Source organism: Balaenoptera borealis, assembly GCF_965194805.1.
Source record: "Balaenoptera borealis genome assembly, chromosome: 1".
Taxonomy (NCBI): Eukaryota; Metazoa; Chordata; class Mammalia; order Artiodactyla; family Balaenopteridae; genus Balaenoptera; species Balaenoptera borealis.
Genome location: NC_138860.1, coordinates 146,854,347 through 146,874,111, shown reverse-complemented (window position 1 = coordinate 146,874,111; position 19,765 = coordinate 146,854,347). Strand labels below are relative to the sequence as shown.

Below are 19,765 nucleotides of genomic sequence, written 5' to 3'. Positions count from 1 at the left end.
TTTACCATTGTACAGATGAAGAAACTTAGGCTCAGAAAGGTTCAGTTGCCTGCCAATGATATAGAGTATTCCTACCCAGGACTCTTTGATCCCCAAACCTCCACTTTTTCACATCACCCCAAAATCATCAATCTAGTGGCTGGTTGGAATTATCATAATTTTTGCCACTATTTTGTTCTGGGTTCCACAGATGCCCATTGGTTAGCACATATGCTGATGCTTTGGCAAGCAAGTACCTTCTGTGTCCCAGGTGCTATACTAGGTCCAGATAATTTAGAGATTGCTTCATTCTATAGGTTAGTTAGTCACTGAACCTGTTCAAGGGCCAGTTACGAACAAGGTGCTGAGGCTAAAAGGGTGAGCAAAAGGCAGAAGCAGACCTGCATGAAAACACCCTCACACTGTAGTGGGTGCCATGAAGAAGTGGTACAAGGAGCCATGAGTGGGCAAAATGGGTGGGGGAGAGGACTTGGTGCTGTCATTAAAGTCATAGGCATCCCCGAAGAAGTCCCTGGGCAAGGCGGGGTAACAGTACAGGTGGGGGAGATAAACTGGGGAACTGATGAAAACCAGGAGGAAGAGGGATGAGTAAAGCAGGCAGCTATAGGAGAGTGAGTCAGTGTTATGGTCAGGTAAACCATCATTCCTGGAAACAGAGAGGAAGGGGAGCTTAACTGCCCGAGGGCGGGGCTGGCTGTAGAGCACCTTCAGGAGGTAGTGATATCTAAGCTGAGAACTGAGGATGCACAAGAATCCAACAGAGGAGGAACTGTTTGACTGATGTACACAGAGGAAACAGAACACACACAGATCCAGAGACAAGAGAGTGTGTGACGTGTTTGGGGAACTGCAAGTGCTTGTAGGTGTTGTGGGGACTAAGAGAACAAAGGCAGGCCCAGGATGAGGGTAGGGATGCTAAAGGGAGTGACACTGGTGTTAAATAATAACAATACTGAAGAACATTATTCTGATGGCAAACTCACAGTCAGAGCAGGAGATGTGTTCTCGTGTGGATATTAACAAGGCAGATGCCAGCATCATGAAAGGGGAGAGAGGTGGGAAAGAGAAAAGGAGTTAGAAAAGGAACTAATATTTATTGAGCACCTACTAGGTGTCAGATACTGTCAGGTAGAGCTCCATTCTATGGATGAGGAAACTGAGGCACCAGAAGGTGAAACAATCTGGCTGAGGGCATATTCATGTTTCATTCTTCCTCACTGACTTCTGGGACTGTCTTGTGCCTCTATTTCCAAGGGCTTTCTTGTCCCACCAGAATACTACCCAAGTGGGTGATTAAGACTGGCATTAGTCAGGACTCTTATCTGTAAATTCAACTAGCTTAGGTAAATGATACATAGCAGATATGTCTGAATTAAGGAAATAATTAGGAAATGTTCAGCACTAGGGCATAAGAGGGGCAGGAATTCACCTGGGTCTCAGGAACAGTTGAACTCACTAGGGCCCTCTGTCTGTCCTGTGTCACTCTCTACCCATAAGCTTTAGTCTCTCTTACTACCAACCATTTCCTTCTTCCATGTAGTAGGAGCTTGGTTACCCATAGTTCTGGGGCTTTCCACTACAGAGGGACATGCTGTCTGTTTTAGTTTTTAAATTCAAGGAAAGATCTCTGATTGGCCCAGTGCGGGTGGTGTCCAACCATGAATCAATCAGCTACAACTAGGAACACAAACATGGCTGCCAAGGGTTCATCCCTGTGGATTGCGGGTCATTCTTCAAAACTCTTGGTGAGTCAAGAAGCCACTCCAAAGAGTATCTATGAAATTTATAACAATATTTATCATTCATGGGATATTTAAGACATAGCAGGCTCTGAACTGAGAAAGCACATTGTTCTTTGTTAACATTATTTGATTCTCCCAACAACCATGAGAAGTAGGGATCTCTAATTTATATATAAGGGAACGGAGGCTCAGAGAGGCCTATGAATTTGTTCAAGGTCCCACACTCGTAAGGAGTAGGAGTAGGATTTGAATCCTGGACTGACTCCAAAGCCATGCCCTTAACTCTCATGCTTAACTACACCTACTTTGGCTTCCTTGGGAACTGAAGCGAGGGTGGTTATAATCCAGGAGTCCTGGGATCCACCTCTGCCACTGTGTGGCCTTGGACAAGACCCCCTAAGCTCTCCATGCCTCAATTTTATTGTGTGCAAAATGAGAATAATAATTCCTGCTTGCCTACTTTTATAGTCATCAGATTAAGTGAGACTGAGAGTGAAAGTGCTTAGAAAAGAACTCCATGCTAACAAAGGTGAGGCTTTATTATCATTTTATGTCTCCTAAATCCAGTATGCCATGATTTTGAAACTTCCTATAAAGCAAAACCTGTTCTTTGAAATAAGAGTATGTTTATGAAGAGCCAATAGACAGATCTGAATGTTTTAGGCTGTGTTTTTTTTTTTTTTAATAACTCCAGATTGACAGAATTTAACAGAGGAAACAGAAATAGAGTTAATTTATCCTGGATCCAAATGTTAGGCTCCTCTTGGTTTTTTTCAAAACAGACATTAGCATTGTTCCTCTGGATTCCTTCTGTGCTGACACCACCTGGTTTCTGCTTATTTTTTCATTTCACTCGCTTCGGTGACATTGAATTATAATTGGTTTCTGCTGAACTTTCTCATGCTGTGATGTACTGATTAACAAAGAAAATGAAATCTTTCATTTGGTCAACAAGTTCTGCCTCACTGCAATATCTCAGATGGCAGTCCTTTAAGGAATTAAGGTTCTGTGGCATAATTTCCATGCTTAGGAAACAACTGCAAGGTTCTAATGAAAGACTTTGTCAGCTGACATTCTGTTTATGGCCCATCAGCTACAAATTTGCTCAAACTAGGAACTGTGACATAATGCTCCCACTCCTAAACCCATGCATGGAATCAGGCACTAGGCTGGGTGATGGACTTCCCCAGAACACCTCCATTCTCGGTCCCCTTCCACTCTGTGTCACAGCCTCAGCCCAGGCCTTCACACTGCCGCCCTGAGACTATTTAAACAGCCTCCTAACCAGTAATTCACCTCCACACTGGTGCCAGGGTGATCTTCAAAAAACATAGATTCTGACCAGGTCAGGCCTGCTGGTCACCTTTCTGCGGCTGCCTATTTGCCAGGTGAGCTCTGCTGGTCACCTTTCTGTGGCTCCCTATTTGCTAGACAATAAAGGCCAAATTACTTACCGGTGTCCCCCTTAACTTGACCTCTGCACACCCTTGTAGCATCATCACATTGCCACCCTGGCCTACCACACCATCAGGATCCATCTTACTCTATCATCATGACAATGATACTTACTAACATTGCTATCTTTTATTGCATGTCTGAGTCTGTAGGACACTTTTTCACAAATTCTCAGAAACATCCTACGAGATATTTCATACCTTTATTATACACAGATTTAGAAAGTTAAGGAAACTGCCCAGGATCACACAGCTGATCTCACAGGTGACAGAGTTGAGACCCAAACCCATGTCCATCTGATTCTCAAACTCCTTCCACTCTGTCACATGGACATTAGGATATACTGGCAGTTCTCTGAATGAGCCATGCCCTTTATACCCTACCATCATCTTTGCAATTGCTCTTCCCTCTGCCTTTAATACATCTTGCCTTTCTTTGACTGGCTGGCTGACTACTACTCATGCCCTAAGATTCGTCTCAAATATCACCTTGGGGTGAAACTCTGAGCAATTGCAGATGGAGAGATAAAGAAAGAAATAGAATCAGACTGGAAACCAGGAAACTGAATGAGTCTCCACAGCTCTGTCAGCTAAGCCTCCATGTCTATAAAATAGGGATAATAACCCTGCCTACCACCTGGAGTTTCGGGGAGGATCAAATGGGACTTTATATTTGAAACCACTTTGCAAACTATTAAGCCCCATATAAATGTAAGTTATTATTGTTATATTAATTAAATAATTAAATCTCAGCTATAATAATGATTCTTAAAAATGACTATCAATGGCTATTAATCAAAACGCAGGCTGATGGTAATTACACTAATTTAAACTCTCAGTAATAATGATAATTAGCCCTGATACTGAGAAGTGGTCCATGGGACACAGACTAGCATGAAACTGGGCTGTAAATAACACAAGTGAAAGTTGGCAAAAGGACCTGGAAGCAGGTTGATGAACAAGACAAGCAGATGAGCCATGCTCTTCCTGGCTGAGAGTTCTGTTGTGCTGAGGAAAAATGGACTGATAAACACCAAAACCACCTATTGTTATATGAGCATTTGGCTTGCAATGGTCCATGTAGTTGTCTGTGTACATACATCTCTGTGTGGTGACACCTTCATATTAAGCGTCACTTCATTGAACTGCACATGGGTCCATGACCGTGCCATTCCCTAACACCACTTACTCATCACATCACCATGTCTCCTGACAAACCCAAGTTCCTTCATGGCCTGGTTCATGGAATTCTCTTCAATGAAGCCTTCCTGGATTTTTCCTGGAAGACTAGGATGTCTTTCTGATCTCCTTCACCTTCTGCAAGCCTCCCCTTAGAACTTACGGTCCCAGGTCCATCACTTACAAGCTGTGTTTCTTCAAGATGTTACATAAAACCTCTTTTATGCTTCAGCTGCCTCATTTACTAAATGAAGATAACAGCAGTATAGACCAGATAGGATTGTTTTGAGAATTAAATAAGACATGTAAGTCTTTTAGAATAGGATTAGACATATAGTACTCCATTACTGTTTGTTATTATTACCATTACTATTTTTGTAATTATTTGTCTCTATATCCATCGCTCTGCCAGACTGTGAACCCCTTCTTTTTGTGTCCCTATTTCCTAGACTTACTACATAATTGCTGCCCCTTTCATTGTTGATATTACAATGGAAATGGATGGGAGATGTTCTTAAGGGAACTGTGGACAAGACTAAAGGCAGTGGGCTGGAAAATTCATTGACCATGAAATCAGATTTGGTTTAAATCTTGGCTCTGCTACTTGTTTAGACATTGGTTTTGTGCAAGTCACTTCCCCTTCTAGGACTCAGTGTTTTCATCTAGAAAATAGAACCAATAATCTCTGGCCTATTTCCTCACAAGCTCCATCATGAGGTTGGAATAAGGACACAGATGTGAAACTGCTTTGTAAACTGAAAGGCACTAATCAAATATAAGATACTTTTACTGTTATTAGAACCATCTGGAAGTTGTTTGGACTTACAAATTGATAGAATCAGTCAACACCTACTTGACTTACACAGAAAGCAGTTGTTATGCTTGGGTATTTTTTAAGCCCTTAACCCCATGGATATTCCAAGTCTTTTCTCCAAATTCACGCCCAATTTGAGAATGTTCAAGTTTATTTTCCCAAAGACTGAGTAAAAATAGGAATTTAAAATATAGCTAAGGCTGAAACTTCACTAAAGATTTCAGTTTCTATTTCCCTTAAGGGAGTTTCTAGAGCCCTAGTTCATAGCTGAGTTATTAAATGCAGCTTAATTCATAGGGTTTCTCAAGGTACCAGGAAGCTCAACCTCAGAGGTTACTTTAGGATAATAGGGAGTTTAGATTAAGATGGTCAATAAATTGCAAAAAAAAAGAAAGAAAGAACCATATAGATGGTAAGAACACTGGACCAGGAGTCAGAAATCCTAAATTCTGACCAGCTCTACAGCCTTCTAGTTTGAACATCTTCCCTACTGGGCCTGACTTTTCTCAGTAAAATGTGGATAATCTCCCCCCATTTCATTAACCTTTGCCATATAGCAAATCACCCCAAAACTTAGTGACGTAAAAGATCAAGAGTTTGTTTCTGACAATTCTGTGGGCTAGTTAGGAAGTTCTGCTCATCTTTCTGGGCCCACTCATGGAGCAGCGTTCAGCTGGTGAGTCAACCAGGACTTGGGCCCAATGGACACAGCTAGGACTCTGAGCCTCTTTTTCTGTATAGGGCCTTTCACACTTAAGGTGCTAGCCTGGGCCTCCTCACATGGCAATGCTGTTCCAAGAGAGAGAATGTGGAATTGCTTGGCTTCTTAAGGCATAGTCTCACACAGTGTCATTCCCTCCGTATCCTATTGGTCAAAGCAAATTACATGGTCAGCCCAGCCTCAAGGGTTGGGGAAACAGACTAGATCCTTCAATGCGAGAAAGGCAAAGTCAAATTACCAAAAGGGACATTGTCACAGGGAGGCATGATTCATGCGGATTCATGGCATGGGGGATGGGGGGATCTTTTTGTACCAATCTAACACACATCTATCCTGCCTCCACGGCTATTTACAAACATCTAAGCTAATATAATTAGAGACACTTTGTAAAGAATAAAGTCTTATGTCATACAGATGGACGAGCACTCAATTTTTGTCCTAATATTTGTATTCATATTATTTAACTTATTTCAAGATGATTTGGATTGTTTTCAGATTTTGATTCCCTGTTAGTTAAGAAAAGTTTATGAGAATATAAAGAGAAGAGTTCCAGACAGATTATAGAATTAGAATACCATGATTCTGCAATCCATCATGAATTAGTGGATGCAGACCTCAAGCACCAATGACTGCTAACATCACAAAAAACAAGACAACTAGATCATATGTGTCTGTTGAGGAGGAGCACATCACCTATGAAGCGGTCTTGCTAAAATAAAAAAATTGAAACTTAATCTGATCAAGCCTCTAGTTACAACTACCAATTTTCAGGAAATATAGAAGACAAAGGAACATGTAAAACCATACCACAGAAGTACAATCAGCAAATCCAGACTAGAAAACCACTACAGGAAAACCACCTGGTTTTTTCAATACCTAAATTACAAAGGAAAAGAAGAGGTGGGGAAGAAGCATGTGCATTGAGAGAGACCAATAACAAGGTGTGGAACTTATTTGGATCCTGATTCAAATAAACTACTTTAAAAATTATGACATTTTTGTCATTTTGAAAATTTATAAACTGACAGGATAATGAAATTAAGAAATTAAAACTAATTTTAGGTGTGAGTTGGTATTATATTTATGTATTTTTTTAAAAAAACTCCTTAGCTTTTAGAGTACATATTCAAATACCTGTGAATTGATATTATAGCTGAGATTTATTAAAACAGAGTGGGAATAAGTGGATAGGGGTACAGATGAAGCAAGAACATCCATGAGTTGATAACTGTCCAATATAGGTGATGAGTACGTGGGCATTCATTATTCAGTTCTGGCTACTTAAGTATATGTTTGAAATTCTCCATAATACATTTTTGTAAAGAGTTGGACAATAAGTCAGATAGCCCTGAGTTCAAGTAGCAGCCCCATGTCTCCTTTCCTTAGTCATATGTTCTAGGGAAATTCATTTCACTTCTCTGAGCTTTCATTTCCTTACAAACAATGTAGGGATAATCTCCTCCCATTATTTTCCAATGATGCTCTGAGGGCCAGATGAGTCCATGAAGGTAAAAGCATCTTATAAACCATGAAAGCCTACACACATTCTCAGAACTGTTTTTGCTACTAATTATTGACCTGAAAATAATTTAGATCTTTTGGGCCCTGTCTTCCCTTTAGTAAGAGTATCTCTTCATCCTTGGTCTGCTCTCATGAGAAATTAAGCACAGTGAGCTCAGAAAGCTCATTGGGCAGTGGTTATGAGCTTGACAAAGGGTCTGAATATTATTTTTTAAATCTTATCTTTTGTCTTTATCTTAAATCCAGGTGGGAAGAATTTCTGCTTCTGGACAAGACAGAGCAACAGGGACTGTATTTACCCTCCTGCTGGATACAACCAAGAAACAGACTATATAAATATGTATTTACATATAGTTTCATATATGTATGAAAGAATGGTTTTCAAGGAACTGAGTATCAGGCCAAAAAGGATAGTGGTCACTGAGATATAGGAAAATAGGAAACAAACAAGTTGAGTCTCACAATTGCCTCAGTTTCCTGCCTCAATTGAGAGTTTCCAGACCAAAAAAAAAAAAAAAAAAAAAAGGAATAAAAGATATCCAGATTGGATAGGAAGAAGTGAAATTGACTTTAGTCACAGATGACATGATCATCTATATAGAAAATCTAACAGAATCTACAAAAAAAAAAGCTATTAGAACTGAGTGAAACTAGCAAGTCTGAGGGGTACAAGATCAATCGTACAATGATCAATTATATATCTATATATTATCAATAAAATATCAGAAATTTTAAATTTTAAAAATATATCATTGTCAATAGCATAACAATATGAACTATTTAGGGATGAATCCGAAAAAGCTGTGCAATATCTATACACTGAAAATGGTAAAACATTGCTGAGAGATGTTAAAGAAAACCTGAATAAATGGAGAGATTACTGTAATCGTATGCTGGATGACTCAGTATTAAGATGTCAATTCTCCCTAAATTGATGGACAGATCCAATGCTATCCCAATCAAAATTCCAGTAGAATTTTTTAAGTAATTTGATGAACTGATTCAAAAATTCATATGACGCAAGAGGGTGGGGATATGGCAATATATGTATACATATAGCTGACTCACTTTGTTATACAGCAGAAACTAACACAAAATTGTAAAGCAATTATACTCCAATAAAGATGTTTAAACAAAAAATTCATATGAAAACACAAAGGATCTAGATAAACCAAAACAACTTTTAAAAAGAAGAAAGTTGGACAACTTCCACTATCTGATTTCAAGACTTATTATAAATTACATTAATCAAAACAGTGGTAGTGGCATAAAGATAGACAAATAGACCAATGGTATAGAATAGAGTCCAAAGATACAGGGAGATGAATATATCTATCTATCTATCATACATATATGATTGTTAATATAAGTGCAAAGGCTATTCTGTCAAGAAGACTAGTCTTTTCAACAAATTGTGCAAACAAACAACAACCTTCAATCTATACTTTTTTCCATAAACAAGAATTAACTCTAACTGGGCCATATACCTAAATGTAAAATCTAAAACTATAAAATTTCTAGGAGAAAACTTTTGTGACCTTGAGTCAAGGAAGGATTCCTTGGATCCAGCCTTACAAGCACAATCTGCAGAAGAACAGAGTGGATTGGGGACTGAAGGAGTCGCTCTGCTGGTGACGTCATTACCAGATGGTCACTTAGGTTCTAGAGAGAAAGGGAAGAGTTTAATGAAAGATCCTATGACTCTTTTCTGAAGAAAACTAGACTCATGTGGGTTTTCTGAAATTCCTCGGAGGCAGAAAGGCCATATCTGAAAAAACAGATCCTCTTTAGTTCCTTTTATATAAGACCCAAATCCAGAACTTGCTTTTTTGTTTTGTTTTGTTCTGTTATAGCATTTGCCACCACCAGCCCTCCTCCAGCCCCTTAGGGCTCTTTCTCTGCCTTTTGAGACTTGAGGAACTACTGTTCAGACCCTGAAAAGTTCCTCTTGCCTCAGACAGCCTGCTCCACCATTTTTACGTAACCACTGAGCAACCACAGATGACATACTGCGTCTCTTTAGGTCTCAGTGTATGATAAAGCTTTTGGGGAGCCAATCTATAAAACCTTTTTTAGCTCTGAGCCCCTCTTATTCTCTGCTTTCCAAGAAGAATGATTCAGCGATCAAACAGCATGAACAAGATTTTTTTCCTATTTAATACCAGATTGTACCCGAGAACAGGAGTGAAAAGTGTTATTGCCCAGATCAATAATTCAACAAGCTACATTGGAATGAAGCCACATTGGACTTAAACAAATTCTGGGATGTCTGTTAAATAGCCAGTCATAGTTCCATTTGGCTCATGCCTTCATCCATTCATTAAACTAATATTTACTAACCACTTATTATGCCCCAGTTGCTCTGCTGGGTATTAAGATTCAGGGCTCACATTCTGGCAAGAAAGCCCAATGAAATTCTTCCCGCTGCAGTGCCAGTGCACACGTGTCCCTTCTGCCTGGGGCAGCCTTCCCCTCCTCTCTTCTCCTGGCCAACTTCTACTCTTCATTCAAAGAACCCAGATGTGACTTCCTCAGGGAGAACTTGCCTACCACGAATTGAATGAAATTCTCCCATTATTTATTGCCTTGTGTCCCTCCATTCTTTTCCTTCCCAGCCCTTAATGAAATCTAGGACCATTTTATTTCTCATTACAGTCTCAGCACACTTAGCACAGATCCAGAACTGAGCAGATGCTTAATCAACATTTGTAAGCTAACTGAATGAACAAATGAGCAGATAAAGGGCACATAAATGGATGGGGAGAAGCCGGGTGGAAAGGTCTCCTAGAAGAATTGTTAGGCCTTCAGGGTGGTAAGGATTTAGGTAGGTGAAAGGTGAAGAAAATGGGCAAGCAGATGCCTCTTCTCCATTCCATGATCTCTTATCTGGGAAACAGTCTCCCAACTTGTCTCAAAATTTCTGGTCTCTTTAGTTTTTCAGGCTAAGAGTTATTATGTTACAAAGTCAGTTATATCACTTAACGTCTCTAAAATGCAGTGGGCTCCCTACTGAAAAATAGCCAAATTCTTCAGCATGGTGCCACCCCCTCCCCGAAGTGATCTGGCTTTCAAGCATCTGTCTGTATATATTTCCCAGTAAATCTGCCCATTTACTTTTTGATGCAGTCATGCATCGAAGATGCCATTCCCCACTGACCAGACACAGGTCCTGCCCTTTCCTATTTCCTTGCTATGCCCTGTCCTCCATTCTCCCTCTGCTGAAGTTCTCATCTGAATCAAGTGTAACTCAAATGCCATCTTCTCTATGGAAGCTTCCGTGGTAAGGTACCCTCCTCCTCTGAAGGAATCTCTCCTCCCTTTCTGCATCCACTCCACATGCTTATCCTTCCTTTCTGTGCACAGAAGTCATTCTTCTTCACACCACAGTTTCTATCGACGTATCTTTCAGTAGCTGGTGAATTCCTTTAGTTCAGAAGCAGCTCTGAAACTGCTCCCGACATACGGTAAGCACTCAATAGGTGTTTGCTGGACTAAATGTCCTGATATATCCACCCAGGAGATCCCTTTATATTGTTCCTCACTTCCTGTGGTGGGTCACTAGGAGAGCATTAAGATACTGTCCTCTTGAAAACCAGACTACAGCCTTCCTCCCAAATCTGACAATTGACTTATTCATCAGATGTCTATTGAATACCTAACATATTTTAGACACTTTTCTAGGCACTGGGGATACAAAACAATAGAAAATAAAATATTTCTGCCCTCACAGCACTTATATTTAAGTGAGCAGGAGACTCAGTATAATATGAAGTGCATCAGGTGGTGAAAAATATTGATACTATGGAGAAATATAAAGTGCAAAGGGGGATAGAGAATACATTGCCTCCTGGAGGTAAGGGGATATTTTAAGGAGTGTTCTGATACAGCCTCTAATAAAAGGTGATTTTGGAGCAAGACTCAAAGGAAATAAAAGAGTAGGCAGATACGAGTGTAAGGCACTCCAGGCAGAGGGAATATATAGCACCAAGGTCCCAAGGTGGCAGCAATGCCAATAATCCAAGTTAAAGGAAATGACCATCTGCCCCAGGGTGTCATGTCTGAGGATCAAGTCTGAGGCCAGTGTGGGTAGAAGAGTGTAAGTGAAGGGGCAGAGCGGTAGCAGACACGGCGGGACATGGGGTGTAAGAGTGTGTAGAGCCTGAAAGGTCATAGTAAGGACTAAGATCTTCCCTGTCTGTGACATAGGAAGCTGTTGGAAGGTTCTGAACAGCAAAATGAGATCAACTGACATGTATTTTAAAAACGTAAACTAGTCACGGTGTTGGGGAGACATAGTAGGGGAACAAGAACAGAAGCAGACAGAGACCGATTCGTGCAATAATCTAGCTGAGGAATGATGGAGGCTCAGGACAGAGTGCTGGCTGATGTGGGCTACAGGTGGACAAAGTCTGAATTTATTTTGAAAGCACTTGCTGACAGATGAACTGTGGGTATAAGAAAAAGAGAGGACACAGGAAAGGCTGTAAGTTTTTTAGTCTGAGCAACTAGATGGAAGGGGTTGTTGTGGAGAAAGCTGTGTCCCCAGCTTTACTGAGATATAACTGACATATAATAGTGTGTAAGTTTAAGGTGTACAACATGATGCTTTGATACCCATTATCTATGGAGAAATGATTACCACAATAGGGTTACTTAACACCTCCATCATCTCACATAATTACCCTTTTTTGTGTCTGGCAAAAACATTTAAGATCTACTCTCTTAGCAACTTTCAAGTATATAATACAGTATTGTTAACTATAGTTGCCATAACATACTTTGGATGCCCAGAACTTATTCATCTTATAACTGGAACTTTGTATCCTTTGACCAACATCTTCCCATTCCACACACCACCCCCTGCAACCACTTAGCATAATTCCCTCAAGGTCCATCCATACTGTCACAAATGGCAGGATTTCCTTCTTTCTCATGGCTGACTAATATTCCACTAAGTATATAGCACAGCTTCTTCATCCATTCATCTGTAGGTGAACATTTGGGTTGCTTCTATATCTTGAATAATGTTTCAGCCAACGCGGGCATACAGATATCTCTTCAAGATCCTTTTCATTTCCTTTGGATTTATATCCAGAAGAAGGATTGCTGGATCACATGGTAGTTCCAGTCTTAATTTTTTGAGGAAACTCCATACTGTTTTCTGTAGCATCTATACCAATTTTCACTGCCACCAACAATGTACAAGAGTTCCCTTTTCTCAGCATCCTTGCCAACACTTGTTGTTATCTGTCTTATTGATAGTAGCCATACTAATGAGTGTGAGGTGATATCTCACTGTGGAAGACTATGAGAAAAATAGATCTTGTGGGAGAACAAGGGGGATTCAGGAGTTCAGTTGTGGGAAATTGAAGTCTGAAATATTTTTATCATCCAGGTGAGATGTCAAGTTGGCAGTTAGAAAGAAGAGTCTGGAGTTCACTGAAGAAGCCAGAGCTAGAAACATAAATTTGGGATGTGTCAACCTCATGATAACATTTCAACCCACGATGACCTAATCAAAGGAGGGGTTGGTAAAGATAGAAAAGAAAAGAGGGCCTGGGGCTGAACCTGATATTAAGGAGGTCAAGAATTTATGAGGAACCAACACAAAGAAAGAGCAGCCGGCAAGCTAGGAGAAAAACCAAGGGGGTGTGGTGTATAACCAAGTGATGAAGGGATCAATTATGCCAATTGTTGGGCCAAATAAAATGTGGACAATTGACCATCAGTTTTAACAATGTAAAAATCGGTGATCTGGACAAGGTTTTGTGAATAATGGTGTGTAAGCTTGATTGGGGGGAAGGTTCTAAAGTGAATGGGAGGAGTGGAACTGGTGACAGAGTATAGACAGGGCTGCCATGTGCCTTTGTTTGCCTGTGGCAATCCCAGTCTGCACCTGCAAACCAGTGGTACATCCAGTTAAAAGTGTTCCAGTCTGGATAATAAATTATATAACAATCCTAAGTATAGTATCTATTAACACACTGTACCCATTCATCCATATAACAGTGCACTTTCCCCTTTCTAATTTTCTAACTTTCCTGATGTAAATAAGCGTCACATCTCCCAATCCAGAGAGCAAAGGCCTGGAGAACTCTCCCTAAGGTAATCATTCTCAAGATGATCCTTGTGTCCACACAAAGGGGACCAGGGCACTACCCTCAACGATGTTAATTCCATTGATCTGAGATACAGCCAGGAGATTCTGTGTAACCAGGAGTGGGGACCACTGTCCTGGTTAATGAAGAAGCAAGCAGGTGAGTCTGATGGAGATTATTATATAACCCTCCCTCTTCAGCCATCTCTTCAGAATCTTCCTCCCTGCCCATCCCCTGGTCAACGCTCTGGTTCACGTGGTCATTTTCTCTACCTTGGACTATTGACGTTGCTCTCCAGGTAGCTTCTCTGACTCTGGGCTCACCTCATCCAGTCCATTTTCTCTCATATTACCAACTTATTCCTCTCTGTTCTTCCTTTGAAAACTTCTGATGTCACTTTATTGACTTAAAGTTTAAATTTCTTAAAATGTCATTCAGAGTCACGTGAGTACTCAAGAGTTGTATTGTACATGAGAAATGAACGAATGGACTCAGACCTCTGGGGTCAACAGAGACATAAACAATGAAGGAGTGACAGGACCTACAACATGGGCTTGGATGGGTGGCTTTTAAAATCCCCTCATAACTTTAAGAATGTTACCAGGGGGAAAAGGGGCGGGGGATAAATTGGGAGATTGGGATTGACATATACACACTACTATATATAAAACTGGTAACTAATAAGGACCTACTGTACAGCACAGGGAACTCTACACAATACTCTGTAATGACCTATATGGGAAAAGAATCTAAAAAAGAGTGGATACATCTATATGTATAACTGATTCACTTTGCTGTACACCTGAAACTAACACAACATTGTAAATCAACAATACTCCAATAAAAATTTTAAAAAAGAGTGTATGAATCCATGATGGTAAGGAATTTCCCATTTGACATATCCTTGAGCACATTTTGCTCATGCAAACCTCACCTGGACATGAGTTGGAATACAGAGAAGAGAGGAAAAGTGGGGAGTGAGATTCTTTACCTCTCACTTGTGCTCACTCTGTCTTTACCCCAGGCCCATGGGGGAAATTACATTCATTCCTCAAATAAGCCATGTTCTCTCACCTCCAGGGTTTAGCACATATTGTATCCTCCTCCTGGATTACACTTCATCTCCCTTCTTCAATTTCTACTCATTCCTGAGATCTCAGCTACATGAAAAATTCCTCTGACAAGCTTTTCCCAACACCTGTCACCCTCTACTTCACCAACCCCACTAAGGCCAGATTGAGGGCGTTTCCTGCAGCATCCTGTATCACCCTGTACTTCCCTCACCATGGCCCCTCTCTCACTGTATTGTTTTGTTTGTTTGTTTGTTTTTTGAATTTTATTTTATTTTTTATATAGCAGGTTCTTATTAGTTATCTATTTCATACATACTAGTGTATATATGTCAATCCCAATCACCCAATTCATCACACCACCATCCCCATCCCCCCGCCACTTTCCCCCCTTGGTGTCCATACATCTCTCACTGTATTGTAATTGTAACTTTACGTGTCTATCTTTCCAACTAGACTGCCAAGACCATATCTATCTGTTTCAAGGCTCAATAATTCTTTGTTGAATTAACACTAATATGAATTCAATCTAAAGTGCTGGTAGAAATACCTAAAACAAGCATTAACAATTCACAGGTGCAGAACTCTCCTTTGAAATTTGACAGCCCCAAGGATGTCCCACCTAACCCTGTCCTTGCTTTGCCCCACACCCACTGGTGGACATGTGCTTGACGTTGGCCCCGGTGCCCGTGACTTATGATTCATGCTGAAAGCACATTGGAAGCCCTCATCTTTATAGCTCTTTTCTGAGAAAATTACCCAATCTGGCAGTCCTTCTGGCCCCAAGGCCATTTGACAGATCCCAATGAACAAGGCCAGATGGGAGTGGGGGAAGAACTCCACCATCAAATTGTCCAATGCCTGAAAAATGTTGGCTTTGGAATGATGCAGGTCCTCTCTTGTGCACTGCCTAGAATCAGAGGAAGGTGTTCTCCGCCAGGCCAAGGCAGTGTGGTCTCTGTGTTCCTGGCTGAGGCCCCCAAGCCAGTGCTGTCTCTGCAGCAGAGCTCCCTGCCGGGTGGGGTGTCACAGCTGTGGAATCAGAGAAGTTGTGCAAGAGGAGAAAAAAAAGTTTTCCAAATGAGCAAAAGAACAAGTCTTGGAGAGAAAGAGCTCGGGGAGAGTGGGAGTCCAAAGCAAGGCCAAGAATCATGAAATAAAGTCCACGTGGCAAGAACTAAGGATCTTAGCAACTGCAAGATCTAGAGGAAAGTAAATGAGCAGTAAGTTAGAGGGAAGAATGAGCTTGGTCAGGAACACATAAGGAATTCCAATGCTTTCTTACAGCCTGACGTTTAGTTGCAAAACATTCTACAAAGTCAATTTGTATATTAATTAACTCACCAAGCATTTATGGATACTTTGTACCTAACATAACTCCCTTGATCTGCACAACTACCCTAGCTTCTATTATTATTGCCATTGTAGGAATGAGGAAATTGAATTTCAATGAGGTTCATAAGTGATTAAGACAAGCTTAATGCCCAGGACCTGTCTGATCCACAGGTCCCTGTTCTGGATTGAAGCCCACCCCAAACCACCTTACGGGCTAGGCAACCCTGAGCAAAGTCATTCTCTCTTTTCTTGTCTATAAAATGAGGGTGCTATACCCACTGAGATAACCTACAGGAAAGGATTTCCTCAACCGTAAAGCATTATGCAAATGTAAGTTACATATACTTGTTTATTTACTTGCTTGTTTCTTTATATTCTATTTTGTTTCACAATGAGGCTTTGCATGAGACCACACGCAGTGAAATATCGCTGTACAGTCATCTGAATACCGGTGCCGAAGAGATTGAATTCTCTGCTTGACAAGTCTTCATGGAGGAAGACCCTGCAGGCGCCGACCTCACATTCATAAAATCATTCACTCAACAAGCCCTTACGAAGCCCCTGCACCGGATCAAACTGAGTGCAGTATGTAAACGTGAGTAAAGCACAGTCCCTACCTCCAGAATCTCAGTCTAGAATAGATGGTAGAGTAATAAAGAGGCCACTTTAAGAGTGTGCTCAGCACAACAGGAAAATGAAAGACAGCAAGTTGCAAGTTTGGGGAATGTGACAGAGGCACTTAACCCAGGAAAGTGCCCCCAGAGGCAGGAACTTCTGAGCTGTTTCCTGAAAAATGGACTGGAGTCTCCCAGGAGAAGCTTGGGGGTGAACGACAAGAAGGATATTCACACCCAGGGACGGGAGGGTGCGCGAGTTGGCAGGGTAGTGGGGCTGCAAATAATTGGCCTGGCTGAAGCCTCAAGTTGCAGGGGAGAGTGGGATGTGTATGAAGAAGCTCCGAGACCTAAAATAACTTCCTTGGCTCCGCTCATGTGCCCTCATTCCAAGGCACAGTGAGACATCAGGGAGGCTTCTGGAGCCTTCAAGAGACTTCTGCCTCGCTCAGACCCATCAGCTTCCCTAGCTGCTCCGATACATAAACCAGGCCTCAGCAACGTCTTACCTAAACCACATCTCTCTTCCCTCATAAGCAAAATGAGCTGCTCAAAGCTTGAACAGGTCCTGACTTTTTCCTTTTGCTGAGTGTGTAATAGTTCAGGCCTTGGGTTCTGGAGTCAGACTGGCCCATCTTCCAAGCCTGTCATGGCTGCTTCCTTGCTATGTAACTTTGGGCAAATAATTTATCTTCTCAAGCCTCAGTTTCCTCATCTGTAAAAGGGGTCAATAATAGCACGTGCCACATAGGGTTTGTGTGAGAATTAAATGAGATAATACAAATAAAGAACAAAGAACAATGCCTCACCCATAGCAATTATTCAGTAAGTGTTACTTATTATCATTATTATGATAATTACCTGCAGCATCAACTTCTACAATCCAGCCACTTTATTTTTAATTGCAATTCTTTCCAGTGACTGAGGAAATGTGCATCAAGAGTGATAATGAGAGAAAATATACATAAGAATCATTGATTAATATGGAGGGAAAGAACACAGAAACCCAGACCATAAAGTCTCACATGGCTACGTTGGATTAGTTTCAAGTTTGACGTCCAGTTTCCTGGCAGCCAAAGCAAAAAGGAGAACCAACTTGTAATTACTTCCCCAGGACAGTTCCAAAAGAATTTCTTCCACCAGCTTCACACAGGAGGCAAGACATGATGTAGTGAACAAATTCACAGTGGGGTCTGGATTGGTCTGTCAGAGCTGCCATAAGAGAGTATCATAGACTGGGTGGCTTAAACAACAGAAATTTATTTGAAATTTATTTTCTCACAGTTCTGGAAGCTAGAAGTCAAAGGTCAAGGTGTTGGCAGGGTTGTTTTTTGAGGCCTCTCTCCTTGGCTTTTAACTGGCTTTCTTCTACCTTGTCTTCACATTGTCTTTCCTGTGCATGGCTGTGTCCTAATCTCCTCTTCTTATAAAAACACCAGTCATATAGGATTAGAACCCACCCATATGATCTCATTTTACCTTAATAAGGCCTCTTTAAAGACCCTATTTCCAAATACAGGCACATTCTGAGGTCCTGGGGGTTAGGACTTCAACGTATAAATTGGGGGAGACACAATTCACCCCATGACAGCATCCCTGAAGCAGAGCAGGGAGGAAATAACACAGCTTGATTCCACAAGGCTCCCTGACAATGCAGTCCTCAGACCTTCTGATGCCCAGCTGATTCCAGAAGAGAACCCAGAGCATCCAGAGGGGTGGATGCACTGTTTACCTTCCAAAGATCTGGGGGGAAGATCACACCCCTCACTCAGTGCTAGGACGTAAAGGTGGGGTAAGAGAAATAGAGACCCTATTCCCGCTGTGAGCAGGGAGTGAGTTCAGCCTGGGGTGCTGGGTAAAGAACCTTTAAAAAGGTAGTATTGTTTTTAGGCATGCTGCTCCAGCACTGGTGTATGGCTAAGACAACAGGGAAAGCAGTTAAGAATGGTTTGTAATTACCTAGGTCAAGGCTACCAGTCTAAACTGGGCCATGGCAATGGAGACAGATGCCAGGAGATGGGTCTGCCTCATGCAACCTACTTCACGGTTACAGTTCAGAAAATGTCTCCACTGGGTTGAGAAGTGGGAAGAAGTGAGGATGATGAATGGGGCAGTTTCGGAGAAGAGGATTCGAGTTTCCAGTCAGTAAGGATCTGGGTTAAAGCCTCTGGCTTTAGAGAGCCAGTCTGCTCTGCTACTGTTTTTCTGTGGACCCTGCCCTCCAGGAAAAGGAGAAGAGTGGCCCTTACCGAGCATCTCTGTGCCAGACACAGAGTTAGTCACTGTTCTTACATTTTATCATGCAATTCCCAAATGGACCTACCAGTTAGATGTTATTATCCGTATTTAGGGATAAGGAAACTGAGGATCAGAGGGGTAAAGTGAGTCACCTAAGGACACATGGTAAATAACAGAGCCAGAATTCAAACCAGAGTCTGATGACTTCCATAACTGTGACCTTAACCAATAAACAGTCAGTGCCCCACTCACCTTACTGAGATTTCAGAGGTTAACAACCTTCAGCATGTTTTACATCAATCAGTAACAACTGACACAATGTTGCTTTTGCCTTCTTGATCACTAAAACCTCCTGAAACCATTTCTCTGAATGGAGGTACCAGAGTCTTTAGCCTGACTGCATTTTCATGGACAGAAATGAGACAGAAAAGGTCACAAAGCTGTTAAGCAACGTCAGGACCTCACAGCCTCCCAAATACCTTTTCTTGGGCCTTTAATTGTCCTTTTAAAAAGAAACCCAAACAATGAAGAATCATCTAGTAAGCATCCTACCAGCATGATGGGCAACTCCACAATGGCCCAGAGTCAAATCCTGGAAGAGAAAACAGAGGCCCAGAACACTGCATCCTGGTCCTTTCACAGAATTCTCATTCCCAGAGGAAAATAGCCATCATTTTCAGCATTCCAGAAACCAGCTGCCCTCCCATTTCATGAGGTCCACTGCACCCCTTGACTGTCCTTCATGGGAAATAAGGAGATGGAGGTGGGCCTGGAACGGACAGCTTCCTTCATTCAATGCAAGTGCACTGAGCCCCTGCCCTGCTAGCACGGTGGTGGGAGGAGCAAGGACCTCAGCATTAGGCTCAACCTGGGTTTGATTCCCACCCCTGCCATTGGGTGACCTTGGGTGAGTCATTTAAACTCTCTGAATTTCAGGCCATCATTAAAAAATTAAAATAACAATGCTGGTGGAACAGGG

General features: G+C 41.5%; 1 long non-coding RNA gene across 1 annotated transcript; it reads left to right on the top strand.

The window, feature by feature from the left end:
- The first annotated feature begins 2,266 nt into the window (after window positions 1-2,266).
- LOC309613469 lies at window positions 2,267-18,041 on the top strand. Its single transcript, XR_014235750.1, has 2 exons — window positions 2,267-3,130; window positions 3,174-18,041. It is a non-coding gene; the product is annotated as an uncharacterized lncRNA (long non-coding RNA).
- Window positions 18,042-19,765: the final 1,724 nt, after the last annotated feature.